The sequence below is a fragment of the Meriones unguiculatus genome, chromosome 1 (assembly GCF_030254825.1).
Source record: "Meriones unguiculatus strain TT.TT164.6M chromosome 1, Bangor_MerUng_6.1, whole genome shotgun sequence".
NCBI classification, from domain to species: domain Eukaryota; kingdom Metazoa; phylum Chordata; class Mammalia; order Rodentia; family Muridae; genus Meriones; species Meriones unguiculatus.
Genome location: NC_083349.1, coordinates 185,704,764 through 185,720,649, shown reverse-complemented (window position 1 = coordinate 185,720,649; position 15,886 = coordinate 185,704,764). Strand labels below are relative to the sequence as shown.

Genomic DNA, 15,886 nt, shown 5'->3' with positions numbered 1-15,886 from the left:
AGTTGGACATCAACAGTAGCCATCAAAATCCTCCCTATTTACACTATATCTTATATATAAAGTTTGTTCTAGATTCCTGCCCTTCTCATGACGTTTAAACACTCACAATCCTTGGCTCCTCAGGATTATCTAGACAATACAAAACATCAAGTAGTCTTTCTCGCTTTCTTTCTCTCCTTCTGGGTGTTGAAGAAGACATTCTTTCCAAAGCTTCAGCCTCCTACTTTTCCAAGCCTCAGTTGTAAACTCCACGAATGGTGATCATCTTTACTAGGAAACTCACTGCTGAGGAAGAAACATTGCAGACTATTGCCTTTTCTCTCACAGATTCCCAGGGTTCCACTTGCCTGTTGTCTCTATTAATGATTCTCCAGGTTTTCTTTCTCAGGGGAGAGGATGTACTTTAGGCCTCTCATAACTGTTTTGTGGTTATCTTAATTTGGGGGTAATGGGAACAAGGCACAGGTTTCACCTTGGGCATTCTCCTCAGGGAGTTCTCTTCTCTAGGGATTCCCCTCAGGAAAAGACAGGCGTGAAGGCTTTATCATGGTTCACAGTTTTAATAAGGTGCCAGAGGAGTGTGATGGGCGACTTCATGGGACTGAGAGACAACCAGCAGATTAGTCAAGTACAGAACTGGCAAGATCGCAAGGGCTCTGACCTAATGAATGCATGAAGCCCTTGATGGACTAATAATGATGATGATGATGATGATGATGATTGATGATGTGGGGAAGTGATGAAAAGTAGGAGGTAAGGCCTTGTTCCAGGAAGCTGATTGCTGGGAGGAGAGATTTTAGTGTGTGCGTGTACATGTGTGTGTGTCTATGTCTTGCCCTAAACATTCCCTGTGCCTCCTGAACACTACGTTGTGGGCTGCTGCTCTCTGCTGCAGTCTCCCCACCCTAGTGGACTGACATTTCTGAAACAGTGAGCCAAGAGACACCCTCCTCTCCTTAGGTTATACCAGCCATTCCGTCACAGGAACACTAAAAGCAACTACTACAGGCACTTGAGGTCCAAACAGTCCTGCACAGCCCTTCTTTCCAGCACAAGCTCGCTCTGGTTTACTGAGCATCTTCGGCAGTAGACTGTAACTGAAACTTGTGGAAGGGACTTGACTAAAAGCCTTGGGTGCTGTTCACCCTTGGATTGCTTGACTTGTTCTGGTGGTACATAGCCCCCGCAAAGCACAGGCTGTGTATTTCACGCTTCTCCTCTGACATCCTACAATCTCTTGCCTCAGGTTGCTTACAGGCCTGATCTGGGCCTAGAAGAGAAAACAGAAAACAGAGGATGGGAGGTGGAAGCTTCTGTTTCTTCCTCCTGTTCACACATTAGTACAATAAGAAGGTGTCTTCTTTCTTTTTTTTAAAATTGCTTCATGTTACAGGTGTTCAGCTCAGATAAGCCATTTGAGTGAACCAAGGAGAATAGAAACAGGCTGGGGATGACTGACATTAGTCCCCTGGTGTCATTTCCCAGCATCCTCTGATTGTCCTTGGAAGGAAGATGTGTCTTTTTGGCTCCTTATTACCTCACTGTTTTTCAAGCACATCCTTATCTTTCACTTTAAAAAATGTTGAAATCATCAGTTAAAAGAAAGAAAGAAGTCAGGTGTAAAAAAAAAAATCAACCAAGGTGAAAACACTTGGGCAATTCCTTGCAAGTTCTCATTTGATCTATATAGAATTGTAAATGGGTCCACTCTGCTCTTGCTATTTTCTTTTATGGCTAGGTCCTTTTTGTGGGGACCCCTTGTCCTTTTTTTTCCTAGGTCAGACTCTCCCATCCAGCTCTTCCAGCACTCCTTACTGTCATAGCTCTGGAAATACATAACGGATGGTTCAGGAATATACTTTTTTCAAGAGAAAAATAAGCAATGTAGGGTAGGTGCCTTTTCCTAGTATATGGAAAGCATTAAGTTAATGGATAGAATTTCCCCCACCTTAAAATTTATTCTCTTAAGCCTTTGACACTAGCTACTCCATTTATCTAAAATACAGTCTAGTTTTAGATGGTGTCTGTTACTGCAAACATTTTATGTTGGGCCAGATCGTGTTTCATAGGTCTGTGTCTTAGGAAGCATTATGAGAAGCACAGCCATAAAGGGCATGTTCAAGTGAGACAGGAAAGAGCATGTGTAGAGTTCTTAATACAAGTGAGGCACTTACATCTAGGGAGGATGGTAGGTCTGTGTCAAGTATAGACTTATCTAAACCTCCCATTTCCCTCTAAGCAAGCATAAGCAAACTTGCAGAAGAGCGGTCCATTTAGTACTCACTATCTCAGTTCCTGGCTGTATCCCAGTCAGTCATCTCTTCTTTTGTTCCTCCCTGGTCCTGACCATGCAATGACAAGCAAACTTTGGACTTACCATCATTACAAATGACACAATTTCCCAAGTCTAATATCTTGTTTTCTAACCTACCTATTGCTCTGTGTCTTGGCCACTCACCCCTTCTGTTATTAATGTTCAGATTCAGGGCTAGAGGGATGGATCAGTGGTTAGGAGTGGACACTGTTCTTGCAGAGGACATGAGTTCAGTTCCCAGCACCCATGTCAGATGGATCACAGCTACCTGTAGCTCCAGATCCTGAGGATATGATGCCCTCTACTGGCATCCATGGCACCTACACACACACACACACACACACACACACACACACTAAAATATTAAACATAAACATCAGATTCACAGAGCCACTTTATATGGTTTAAACGTGACTGTCCCCTTGTCCTCATATAGGAGTTCAAGACCTAAAGTATATGCTAATGGTAACAAGTTGGTAGAAAGTTAGTCTTGCTGTGGTATTCAAGGGTAAAGTCTTTGGGAAGTGATTAGATTTGGTCAGTTTATTGGAATAGATTCTCCATGGATAAATTTTTATGGCATTAGAAGAGGGAGAAAGGCCCACATTGACATGGAGATGTCTGTATGATCCTGACTTGATATGGAAAGCTTATGGCATGTTGCTTAGCCTCCAAAACTGTGTTCTGGGTAAATCAGTTCTCTTGATAAGGGAGCATGCCTTGAACATTTAGTTACAATAATGAAAGCCCTATTGATATAACCACCTTTTCCTTTCTCATCCATTTTTTACCAACACCTTCTGCTTTCTTTCTTTCCTAGGCCAGATTAAATTCTACCATCTACCTGTATGCTGCTATCACTACTACTTTCCACTCTTTGTTCTCCCACAGGCCAGCTTGTTGTAAAACTCCTTTGGGGGCTTCTAGGTGATGCTTTTCTTCTCCAGGTGGCTCCTGAGCAGCTGAGCATCATCAAGGGGAAATGTCACAGGATAAACCACCTTTTAAGTTAAGTATGGTGATGATACACTTCAGGATGTCACCTACCACTTCCTGGCAGCTCTTCTGTGTTCTGCTTCAGTCACTCTTCAATCATTTCTCAGATTTCCCTCTCCCTATGAGGTCCTCATCCCCTTACTAACACTCACTCTCAGCTGATGACCTCCACCATTTTCAGAGGAACAGAAGCTCTTTGGTGCTCACTCCCCACAGAAGCTTCAACTCTATTGGCATTAGCAACAACTCATCTCTCTCTCTCTCTCCCTCCATCCTTCTCTTCCTCTTTCCCTCTCTTCTCTCCTTCCTTCCTATTACAATGGAAAAAGAATTTCTTGTGTATGAATGGGCAATTTTTACATCTCAAAGACTGTATCTGTCTCTGGGTCTATCAATAACTTTTCCCACTATGGGAAAAGTTATCCCACTATGGGGATATAAAAGTTATCCCACTAACTTATCCCACTATGGCCAGGTGTTTGATGAAAAGCAACTGAAAGAAAGAAAGGAAAGAAAAGAAAAGAAAAGAAAAAAGAAAATAAAAGAGAGAGAGAGAGAGAGAGAGAGAGAAAGAAAGAATAAAGGTTTGTTTTGGCTCATGGTTTCAGGGACACAGGGAGGAGGAGGTGACTGATCATATTGTGCTCAGAGGCAAGGATGGTGGGAGGGGGTGATGCTCAACTGACTTCCTCCTTTTCCCTTCTTAACCAGCCCAGTACCCTGTCCTCTGTCCTGGACTACCCTCAGCACATTCTGGGTCAGTCTTTGTCTTCAGTTAAACCTCTATGGAAACACCCTTAAATACCATCAAGAGCAATCAATTAGGATAACTCACCACCTTCAGACCAGCCAGTGTTGGTAGCACATGCCTTTCATCTTAGCACTTGGAGTCAGAATCAGGTGGATCTTTTTGAGTTCGGGGCCAGGACAGTCAGGGCTGTTAAACTTAGCAACTCTGTCTTGAAACAAACAAACAAACACCATCAAGATCTATATCTCCTTGATGAGTCTAAATTCAGTCAAGTTGACAATACATATTAACCATCACCTTGGAAATCATTAATTTTTCTCACTCTGCTGAATCATTCTCTTTAGGCAAGCATGCTCTGTTACGGCCCAAAGTACAAAGAACCAATATACAATTGAATGCAGCCCATCTACTGTCTACATTGGCAGGTGGGAAAAGGAGTTGTTTTAATCTCCAACCTCATGTTTATCCCTCAGCCCTCTCTCCTCTGGCTGCTCTTTCCATATACCACTAGACTGTGTTCTCAAGGTTGCTGCCAGCATTTTGGGGGCCCAGATGGTATTCATCTTGATTTCTCAGCAGAATCTGACACTACTGATTACATTTCTGTCTTGAAACATGAAACTCTTTGTGGAGCCTGTGACCTTTTGGTCGCTAGTTTTCGTTCTACCCCACCATCTTCTCTCCATTTCCTTTGTTAGACTGCCTGACTCTAAATGCAGGGCCTCTTTGAGGTTGGATCACAAATCTCTTCTTCCTCTTCCCTATGTTCTTCTCCATAGCCATGCACTCTAACCATCGTAGCTTTACTTCTCCAGCCCAGCTCTGTTTCCTGAAGTTGCCATATCTCCCATCTCCTCCCTAATGTTCCACTGACACCCAAATGTTCATCTGACTGAGACCCTTTCACTTCCACAGCTCTACTTGAAACCGTCCTTGCCTCATCTGCTCTGTCTCAGTAAATATCACTTGCAGTCATCTAATTACCTACACTGGAATTCTAGCCCTGTTCTTCATTCTTTTCTCCAGCCACAACCTATCCAGTGCAATAAAAAACTGTCAATTCTATCTTCTAACAGATTCTGAACTCACTGGTCTCTTCCCACTGCCTTCCCCAATCCTCACACCCCTTACTTCCCAATGAAATAACTGAAAAGCCCTTCAAATGGGCCTCCTTTGTTCTACACCTGAATTCTCCACACAGCAATTCCAGCACCATTTAAAACCGTGTTATGTCATGTCACATATTGTCATGAAACCCTTCAGTGAGGTGTCACTAAATCCTGCTACTTCCTTCAGCTAACACACATTCTGTGAGTGGCACATACTTCTTTCCCTTATGCTGGATTACATCACTGCCTTTCTGTTCCAGGAACCTATCTGCACTTAAATACACCACAGGGGGCTGGCGTGAGGGTGGCTGCCTACAGTCTAAGCATTAAGGAGCCAGAGGTGGGAGGATTTTGAAGGCTGTTTGGAATATTGTGGCAAGTTCCATGGCAACTTGAGGTATGTAGAGAAAAATGCTGCATAAACAAAAGCAAATAGAGAAACAAACAAACAAAAACCCTTCCATAGATGCTTCCAAATATCAGCAAGGTCATCTGCTCAGATGATCTTACGTGGTTTCCTCATAGGGCTTCTCAGTTTTGCAATGAGACTGTATTAGTTCTCTTTCTTACTACTATGCCTAAACACCCATCAAGGAGCTACTTGAGGGGACAGTCCAGCATAGTGTGGAGATATGACAGCCAAAAGGTGAAATGACTGGTTTCAGGGCATCTGTAATCAGGAAGCAGAGACAAGTGAATCCTGCAGTTCTTCAGGCTTTCTTCATTTCTCCTTTATTCAGTCCAGTCCCACAGCCTATTGGATGGTGCTAGCTGCATTCAGGGTGGGTCTCCTCTTCTCAGTCAAACCCTTCCAGACACATCTCCACAGGCACTAGGTGTCTGCTCGTGGTGAGGAATCCAGTCAAGCTGACAGTGAAGATTAGCCATGCCTGTCTCCAGTTCAATGTCTTCTTTAACTAGTTTTCTAAAGAACACACACTCTTTCCCCCATGATCTACCTTAGTTAGTCTTTCATGGTTTTGTTTCATCGTGTTTAGTAAAATGCAGAGGGCCCTTTAACTCTTGGTATTGTTTAGTTTATTTTCTGTAATATTTCCTAGGATTAAAATTCTATGAGGCCAGAAGCCCTTGTCATCTGTGTTCCTTATCATGTCCCTATGCCTGGCATAGTGCTTGACTTCCAGGAACATTTGTAGAATGGATTGATGAATAAATAATAAATGTTAATGAAGGTGCACATTGTATCCAGCCCATTCAGTGCATTTAGTGGATCTCAGCTCATCCTCAGAGCTGAGCCTCTTTCTTTGTGACCCACCCAGGAAGTATTTAACTCTGTCTCCACTGTGAGATTGGAGTGCTCTTAAAGTAGCCAGTTGAGGTTCTTAGTCTCAGGTTGTGTATTGCTTTCTCCAAATCCGAAAGTCACTGTAAAGCAGATAACATGGCTTATTTGAGAAACAAAGGTTATGAAGAGAGACATCCTGGGTTACACTGCTGCCCTCAGATGTGCACCAGTGGGCAAAATAAGACCTCCCCGGGTCCTTGACTTCTCTGTGTTGTAAAATCAGCAGCGCAGAATCAGCTTAATCTGCTTTCGAGGGCTTGAGTTAGACTTTTTGCTGTTGTGACAAGCACCTGAGAACTACAGTCTGGTGGAGAAGGACTCATTTAGCTCATAGCCTCAGAGGCTGTAGTCCACAGGCCTGGGCTAGCAACAGGATAAACCCTTCAACAGCATAGTTCCAGCAATTCACTCCCTTCACCTCGGCCCCACCTTCCATGGCTATCCACTTCTCAATAGTCCATTCAAAATTTGGAGCCAGCAACTGACCAAGACATTGAGATCAGCGCCTTTGTGATCTAATCCCTGGAAAAGCCTTTGCAGACACATCCAGAGGTAAAAGCTTCACAGATATCCTAGCTGTCTCCCAGTCCAATCAAGTTAGCAATCAATACTAACTACTACAGAGCCATGGTGGCAACTGAGTGAGATAAATGAGTGGAAGATGTTTGTAATCATAAAATGTTGACCAAACGGTTTCCAGAAGCGTCACTGAACAATTCTTGCCAGGAAATGATAACTTGGTTTTCTCCCAGAATTGACTTAAAGCATGACTGTCTATGGCTCCTGGCTGCTTCTAGGCCTGGATTTCCTTCCTGGACCCCCAAGGTGCCCCTTCCTTCGCCTCTATAGTGAACACATGAGATACCTTTGCTCCCTAAGACACACTTCTGTCTGAGGGACTGATGGAGTTTGGGGCTCAGCAGCCACTGGGTGAGAAGCGTGGTCTTGGTTCACCTGGTGGTACTTCCTCTTGCGGGGGTTGGGGGGAAAGCCCAGGGTCTTTGAACAACATGCCACACCTCTGTTAAGCATACAGCTACCACCTTTGGCCCTTACTGAAGGGGATTTGGAGCCATGAAAGTTCAGGCCCTGCCTCCATCAGCCTGGCCATTTAACAGGGTAGTTGGAAGCTTTGATTATCTGGCCTTAACTCCTAGAAGAGTGTTGCAGTTCTTCTAGAATACCTGCCCAAAGCCCAGTGTTCAGGGAGGAGTAGATTATGGCGCCTTACACAGATGTCCCCTTACACACCGACCCAGAAGATTTTGGTCCCCAGGCTATAATGTAGTAACCTCAGCAGTGGTATCTAGGAGCCTTCATGACTGTGGTCATTTCCAGCCTGGCCCGGGCTCAGTGCTTCAGTTGTGTCACACTCTTGCTCCTTCAGCCCAACTCACTCCTGCCACCGTCCCTTTGCCTATCATTCTTTCTCCAAACCACCTACTGACCAGAAGATAGGAGGTCTTAACAAATCTCTTTATACACTGAGTCCTCTCATTAGAACTCACACCTGAAACAGCAGGAGCGCTTAGTGCAAGTGGTTCGTGTTGAGAAGTTCCGTCCTTCCAGGTGGGAGGAGCATTCTGCTCCACACACCATAATGCTTCTTGACCTCAGTGGTCTCTCCAGCGGGAAAGCTATTTCTCCACAGTGACCACAGGATCAAGTTTACATCCCATGACCCAGCATTAAAGGTCCTTTACACTGTATCTCGGCATTCTCTAGGCATTTTGCCTTCCACACTGTAGGTCCTTAGTCATTGTTCACTAAGTGTATCTCCTTTTCTGCCTCAGTCTCTCCATCCTCCAAGAAGCCCTTAGGATGCCCGTCTTCATTTATTTGGCCCAGGCTGTTCTAGCCCAGACAATTGCCACCTACACTGCACACCATTGTGTCTTCTTTACTGTTTTTCTTCACTATCCTAGTTGGTGTGTGTGTGTGTGTGTGTGTGTGTGTGTGTGTGTGTGTGTAAGGGAGGGAGGTCCTTTCATTTTTTTCCCCCAATTCAACTAGACTTTAGGACCCTTGAAAAGAGGACTGGATTTTTGCATAAACACTTGAGAATATGTTTGGGGACCAAGACAAAATTGATCTCAAAATTTATAATTATCAATGACAGGTTACAGCGTCTTGATCAAGTTGTTTCTTTCCTCTGGGTTTCAGTTTCTTCACTTATAAAGTAGAGATCGTAACTGATATCCTCCCTTAAGACATGGAAAGAAAACATATGCAGTGTGATTAGCAGAATGCCTAGCTTATAATGAGTGTCCAAACAAGATACGAGTAATAGTTATACTTAAAGCCTTCCTTATTCTACACCATACATCCGAGAGAAGACGTGTAGATATTCATTATCTAGCAATTTATGTAGAGTCACACCAAGAGTTTTGTGTAAGGGGCCTAGATGCATAGTATGGTTGGAGCCAGTGTTCAGGTCTCCTGGAGCTAGCTGGGTGTGCTGTGTGCTCTCCTTTCCCTATGCTGTAGGTTAGATTAAGGAAGACCTTTTGGGAAGAGGAAGGAAAGAAGAGGGAGGAAAAAGTAAAGTACACTGAAATAAATTTAATAATACATACGTCCTTAGCACTAGTTTCCTCTCCTAAGTTTGTCCAACCCTTTGACATTCAATTTGATTTTGTCAATTGGGTCACATTCATGGCTATCTTGGGTTGCTTTTGACTGAGGCTACAGCTTGGATATACTTGGATGATAATAAAAATGATGAAATCCACAGGAAGATAGATATTTAAAAAAACTTAATAGAAGGAAAGCTATTTAAACAATTAGATCCACCTAAAGGGTAGCACGGATTACCCCATAATGGCCCTTGATCTCTAGCCATGAAAGAACTCTAATCTAGCCAAATGGCTATTTGCTAGGGTAATTATGGAGCAATATTTTAAATTAGATAGGAGACTAGGTCAGGTGACATCTGATTCCTTCCAACACTATCAGTCTAGTGTCAGAAGGCAATATAAAAGCTGACATGTCCCTGTGGCATCAGATCCTGCCACAGTTTTCTACCCAACCCTGCCACCGACCAAAACCTTCTCACAGTCAAAGGCTCCTACTGCAGGAGTCTAGGAGACTGGACAATGTCCTAAGATTTTTTTTTTAAAAAGAATATTTAGTGTAATGGACTATGTCAGTTATCCCTGGCTTGGGCCGGAAGTTCTAGGACCTGTTTTAGTTGCCACCCCCAGAATGGCCAGCATTATTTCACCAGCATTAATTATACCTATATCACAGTTCCTAAATCACATTTTTGGCTGGTGGAATCTCCCACCTTCATCCTTTTGGCAAAGTTTCATATAGCTCAGGCTGGCCTTAGATTACCTATGTAGCTGAGGATAACCTTGAGTTTCTGACTTTCCTGCCTCCACCTCCACATTCCAAGTGTTGGGATTAAGGTGTGCCACCATGCCCCATTTGTGTGGTATTGAGATTTGAACCCAGGACTCCATGTGTGCTAGGCAAGCACTCTGCCCACTGAGTGATGTCCCCATCCTCCTGTCCTTTTTTCCTCTCCATGCCCGTGTCTGGCTTTGTGGGTGGCCTTCAGCTCCAGCCACTGTCACAGGGGTATCTTCAGTATGGAGCACCAAGAATGGAACTGTAGGGGAGGCTGTAAGGCTGTAAGAGGGATGGGAAGCTACTTATAGGGAACAGAGTATGACAAATAAGAGACTCTGAAGGAAATCAATGATGGAGGAGACACAGACACATGACCTGGGTTGGAATTATTGCAGACCCATCAGACTTTTGCAAAGTGAGACTATAATTTAGATGGTTCATGTTGTCACCAGGTTTCCCATTCCCATTAAGCCCTGCTGTCTGTCTCCCCTGGGATAGACTCTGTCCAGTAGCTAACTGAAAGGGTCAAGATAGCGATAAATTAATAAGGTCAACCCCAACCCAGAGGCTATAGTCAACCTAAGATGGCCTCTCATCTTCTCCTCAGCCTAAGGTGCTGCCTTGACAGAGCGGTGCTCACTGACAAGGCATGCAGAGCACTGCTGCATGGCCATAAGACTGGGGACCAAAAGGAATGGGTTTGAACCACTCACGGTATGCCCGATTAGCTTTGTGACTTTGGGCAAACAATATAAGCACTGAAACCTCCTCATGTGTAAAATGAGAGAGTTAAAGCACATGCCTGCTTCATGCATAAGACTAGTCTGATTGTGACAATGGGAGAAGATGGTTGGAAGTTTGTATAATAAGATCCTATGTGAGTGAGGGCCTGTGGGTCTCTTCATTGGCCTCAAAGGGCTCTGAGCCCAGCAAGACTCCAGGAGATATCTAGCACCTGTCCATGTTTTCTTTTTGTCTCAGGTTAGGACTCCATTCTGGTTCTGTTCCTGTATGCCACAGCCCTCAAATGACATGCTCAGAGAAAGCATCAGGTACTGCCAGATATGTAGCAAAGGCTTTGAGGCTGGTTTCCACCTCGTTCCCAGTTCCCTAGTCCCTACATCAATAAAATGGGAAAGGGGAAAGGACCCCTAATGAATAACCATGTGACAAATCCTTCTCTTGCCGTTCTCCATCCAGGCATAGGTTCTACTTATTCCCATGAAGGAACCAAACAACCTTGCAGTGCCTGTCATCTTCATTTTACAGAGGATGAAACCAGAGGTACAAGGAAATTAGACACTGATGAGCCTGTAACCTCAACTACTCAACTTAAGAGGCCAAAGCAGGGGGGGTCACGAGTTCAAAGTCAATCTGCGATACAAAATAAGTTCACAGTCAGCCTGGGTGACTTACTAAGATTCTCTCTTAAAATAAAAAGAGGGTGAGGATAGAGCTCGTCCTGAGAGTGATTGCCCAGCATGTACAAGGCTCTAGACAATCCCAACTACCAAACACACAGAACGCTACAAGAAAAAAAAAAAAGAAAGAAAGAAAGAAAGAAAAGAGAGGAAGAAAAGAATGGAAGAAAGGAAAGGGGGGAGAGAGATAGAGTAATTTGCCTGTGGTCACCAAGGCCTTGCAGCCAATGGGTAGGGGCCTAGATTTGATATGTTCCATCCATTTAAGCCCACCCCTGCCAACCCACAGACTACCTCTGAAGTGACCTTTAATTTCAGCACTGTACTGGAGGAGAGCCCTGACAGGCACCAAGAGCTAATCCTTCAGGAAGTGGGCGTGGTTCTCTGCAGCAAGGTCAGAGGAGAGGCGACGCAGAGCCTAAGGAGCTCCACTTCCTTCAGAGAAGCCCAGCAGGAGGAGAGCTTTGGAGTATCTATACTGTAAAACTGGGGTCTCAGTCATGGGATAAGCGATGTCTGCTGTCCTCCCTCAGCTCCTTTCTGTGCAGTCACCTCACCCACACGGAGTGCTGCACCTGGGGCCTCAGACTCTGAGGTCCAGGTGGCAGGACATGTCCCCATTGTCCTCTAGAGGGCCTCATGAAACACAGGCCATTCTACGGCTGGTGCTGTTCCCCCCCCCCCCCCAAGCCATGAATGTCCTCTCTATTCAATATTTTGAATATCTTTTTGTAAATTAAACTTAATGGGAGCGCAGCCAAGAGGGAGCTATTGCCTTAAATTGAAATAGAAATTAGCCAGAAGGAGAAAAATTGTCCCAAGAGGTCACAGGATGCTCTTGGAATCTTACTCCCACGTGGAGCCATTAGCAGGATGACTGAGTTTGTCTGCCAGCTGCAAAACATCCAGACGTCAATGGGAAATGAGATCAGGTGTCACAGAGGCCTCAGCTCCTAACTATTGAGAAACCTTTGAGGGCTATCTTGGCTTTTCACGTTTAGTCAAGACATTTCTTTTCAGATATGCTTTATGGTCAGGTACTAAGATATCATGAAAGCACCCACCAGTATGCTTGGCTGAGGAGACGCTTTAATTCCTCTTTCAGATGGGAATCAGGACTGGCATGTCTATAGAGAGGGTTTGCTGTGTTCTTTTAGCTAGGAATGGCTGGGGCTGGCTTGGGACTGATGTAACTCTCATCTAGAACAAAACTTCTTTTGAAATAGAAGTTATCCCCAAGGGGAAAAAATGTCCCAAGAGGCCACAGGAGGCTCTCAGAATCTTATTCCATGACTAAGTCTGTCAGCTGGTTGCAAGAACGGGAAGTGAAGCCCCTCCCTCTGCTACTCTTCAGAAAGGACACTGGGCTCTCAGCTGTCTGGGCATCTGGAATACTTCAGGTGGCATTGACACTACAGCTGGAGAGACAAGTCTGATACGATGATGGTTATGATGATGGTAATGTCTTTCCAGTCTGATGTTCCTTTGGGTGTTCACAGAGTTCTCCTCATGTGCTGACCAAGTAGGATGTATGCTTTTTCCATATCCAAAGGCTTGCCACCTGGCTGCCCAGCTTGGGAATGGGGTAAGGGTTGCTTCAACCTTCTGGCTGCTGAGGTGGACATTTGTCAGGACAGCTTTTCAGTTGTTGGCCTGGTCTCTACACCATCTGTGTCTCTTGCTGTCTGAAAGGAGGCTCTGGTGTATTTGTGTGCACCTGTTTAGTCAGTAGGTCCTCAAGATTCCCAAGGAAGCTGCAAAGGTGGCTTCCAGGGTGGGGGTGAGGAAAGAGAGAAAGTGGGGAAGGAGAAGGAAGGTGGGGAAGGGGAGGAGAAAGGGAGCGGGGGACGGGAAGAGGAGAAAGGAAAACACAACATGTGGTAGGTAGTAGTAGCTGTCAATCTTCACTGTCAGCTTCCTGGATTAAGGGACACCAAAGGCATTAGTGAAGCACACTTTTGGGTGTGTCCCCCCTTTTTAAATAATTAACTAAAGGAAAGAAGACCAACCCCCAGATGGAGGCACCACCCCTTGAGCTGGGGTCCTGGACTGATCTAGCTCATCTCTCTCTCTCTCTGTCTATCTGTCAGTGTATCTTTCTCTCTCTCTCTCTCTGCTTCCTGGCTGCAATTGTCATGTGACTAGCTGCCTCACTTCCTCAGCCCTGAAACAATGATTTTGTTTTGGTTAGGTATTTTGACACTGCAAGGAGAGAAGTACTCAATAAGTGCCCTCTGCTGTATTAGATTGAAGGAGGAAAAGTGCTTAGCTCCATGGTACCCCTCCCCCCCCACACCCCAGCTCATAATCCTTCAATGACAGCAGGCAAGATGTCATGCTGGGGTTTTGAGTTCAACAAATCTCAGAATGCTCACTCCCTCTCTGTAGCTAGACAGCACTGCCTCTGCACGCCTTCTTACAGTACTCATCCTTCTGGGTGGCTTATCCTGTGTGACCCTAGGAGGGAGCTGTTTATTTCTCCCATGAGTAGTTTTTAATAAAGAGAGGCTTGGAGCCAGCAGAGGCTTCACTTACAGCACGATGAGGTGGTCCAGGGCAAGCCTGCAAAGGAGTGGCTCTAGCATAGGGCACTTTTTCTCAGAGCAAAGGTGCTTCTAATGACACTGCCTTCCAGGTGTCCGTTGGGTGCTAGACATTTGTATTTAAAATTCTTTGCTAAGTGTCTTGCCCTCATGAATTTGAGTTCTGACCTGTAACCTGGTAGCTGTGGACCTTGGATAAGCTCCTGAGTCTCTCTGAACCTAGATCCTCCATCCTGCAGTGAGAAGACAGTTCATGGAGAAACTGAGGTGGTTACATGATCACAGCTTGCTCTCAAGGATCCCATTGGAGCTATTAGCATACATTCAACCTTAACAAATGGTGGCCATTTTCTAGGACCCACGCTTTGTTGCTGTTCAACGAATATTATTTTAAGGGAAAAAAAACCTTTTGGTGCTTTGCACATTGGAAGGGCCAAAACTGAAGTTTCTGTTATTGACGCTATAATTCATATTCTCAGTGATAATAGACTTCTCCCCTCCCTATCAGCCTAGTGTGATCCGTGGGCCCTAGTGGACCAACTTATTCATTTTCTGAGTCTGGCTCTATACTGTTGGATGACTAAGGAGAAAATTCCAGGCCAGTCACTGGGCAATCCCCTGCTATTCACATCCAGAATTGTCCTTGGCTGGCCTCCAGTTCTTGTGATAGGGCTTCATCACATAGGCCAAAGCCATACCTCATCCTTGAAGACTGCCTAATCCCAAAGGTCAGAGGTAGCTCTCAACATTGTCTGCACCTCTGTGAGAGTAAGCAAGTGTGCCGCTTACCCTTCACTGTGAATGTGACAGGATTTGGAATCACCATGGAAACAAGTCTCTGTGCCTGTCTATAAGGATTATCCAGATTATCTTAGTTGATATGGGAAGACCCACCCTAAAGGTGGATGTCACCATTCCCTGGGCTGAGACCCTTGACTGAATTAAAAAAGTAAAAAGTAAACTCAGCACAAGTGTTCATTTCTTTCTGCTTCTCAACTAGACACAATGCGACTAGTTGCCTCCTACTCCTGCTTCCATGGACTGTACTTCCTTTTACTGTAAGCCAAAAATAAACCCTTCACCCATTAAGTTGCTTTTGCATGGCAACAACACCAGGAACTAATGAATTAAGCTGAAGGGGAGTCTTACCCTCTTCCTTCCTCCTGAGAGACCACATAGGTCTGCTCTGAGGAACACCGTCTCCTCAGAAAAATGTTTCTTTCCGGTTTCCCAGAGGCTTTTGTGCAGTATCCTGACACCAATTCAAACAGCACACAACACTGCCATCTTATTTCATCATATAGAATTTGGTAACTTGACTGGTCTGTGTAAATCCTGTTAGAAGCCACGTGGCATAAAGGGGAAGGCTTAGGAATTTGCACCAGAAAACTCAATTCTGACACTCAGCTAGCAGAGTGATTTGGGGAGAAATCATTTCACTTAACTGTGTCTCTGTTTTCTCCCTTTGGTAAAATGGGGATGATTGTCAAATTAGATAAAAAGCCATAGAAAACTTGCACACCTTCCTTCATGGCTCAGTTCTGTTATTTTCCTAGATACTCAATGAAAGGAAGAAAGGAAAACCCAGTAAATGCCAAGTGCTTTTTTTTTTTTTTTGCATTATTTGTTTAATAAACTTCTTTGTTTTTGTTATGGAGATAAGGAAAGGCTGGCTTAGCTTAATGTTACTGCTAATGTCAAACAGCTGATGATTAGAACATTTGAATTAAAACCTGTTTGATTCTAGAAGTGGGATTTTTCTACTTATAGTAGGGTGAACAGAAATCCCCCATATATGCCTACAATCCCTGGGACCTGTGAATGTTACCTTATATGGCAAAGAAGGATTTTGCAGTTGTGATCAAGTTATGCATCTCCAAATGAAGAGGACAGTTATCCTGGATTATCTGATGGAGCATGTGGAATGGCAAGGGTCTTTAGGAGAACAGAGAAGGTCGTGTAGACAGTAGCAGAGGTTCAAATAGGCTGAGCTGCTGGCACTGAAGATGGGGGAAGCAAGTATGAGCCCACAGATATAAGAAAGACAACTCTGGGAGCCTGAAATGCAAGAACATGGATTCTTCTCTGGCAA

General features: G+C 44.5%; 1 pseudogene; it reads right to left on the bottom strand.

Annotated features, from left to right (window-relative positions):
• Window positions 1-1,121: 1,121 nt before the first annotated feature.
• Window positions 1,122-15,886, bottom strand: part of LOC132654591 (uncharacterized) — a 34,347-nt pseudogene continuing 19,582 nt past the window's right edge.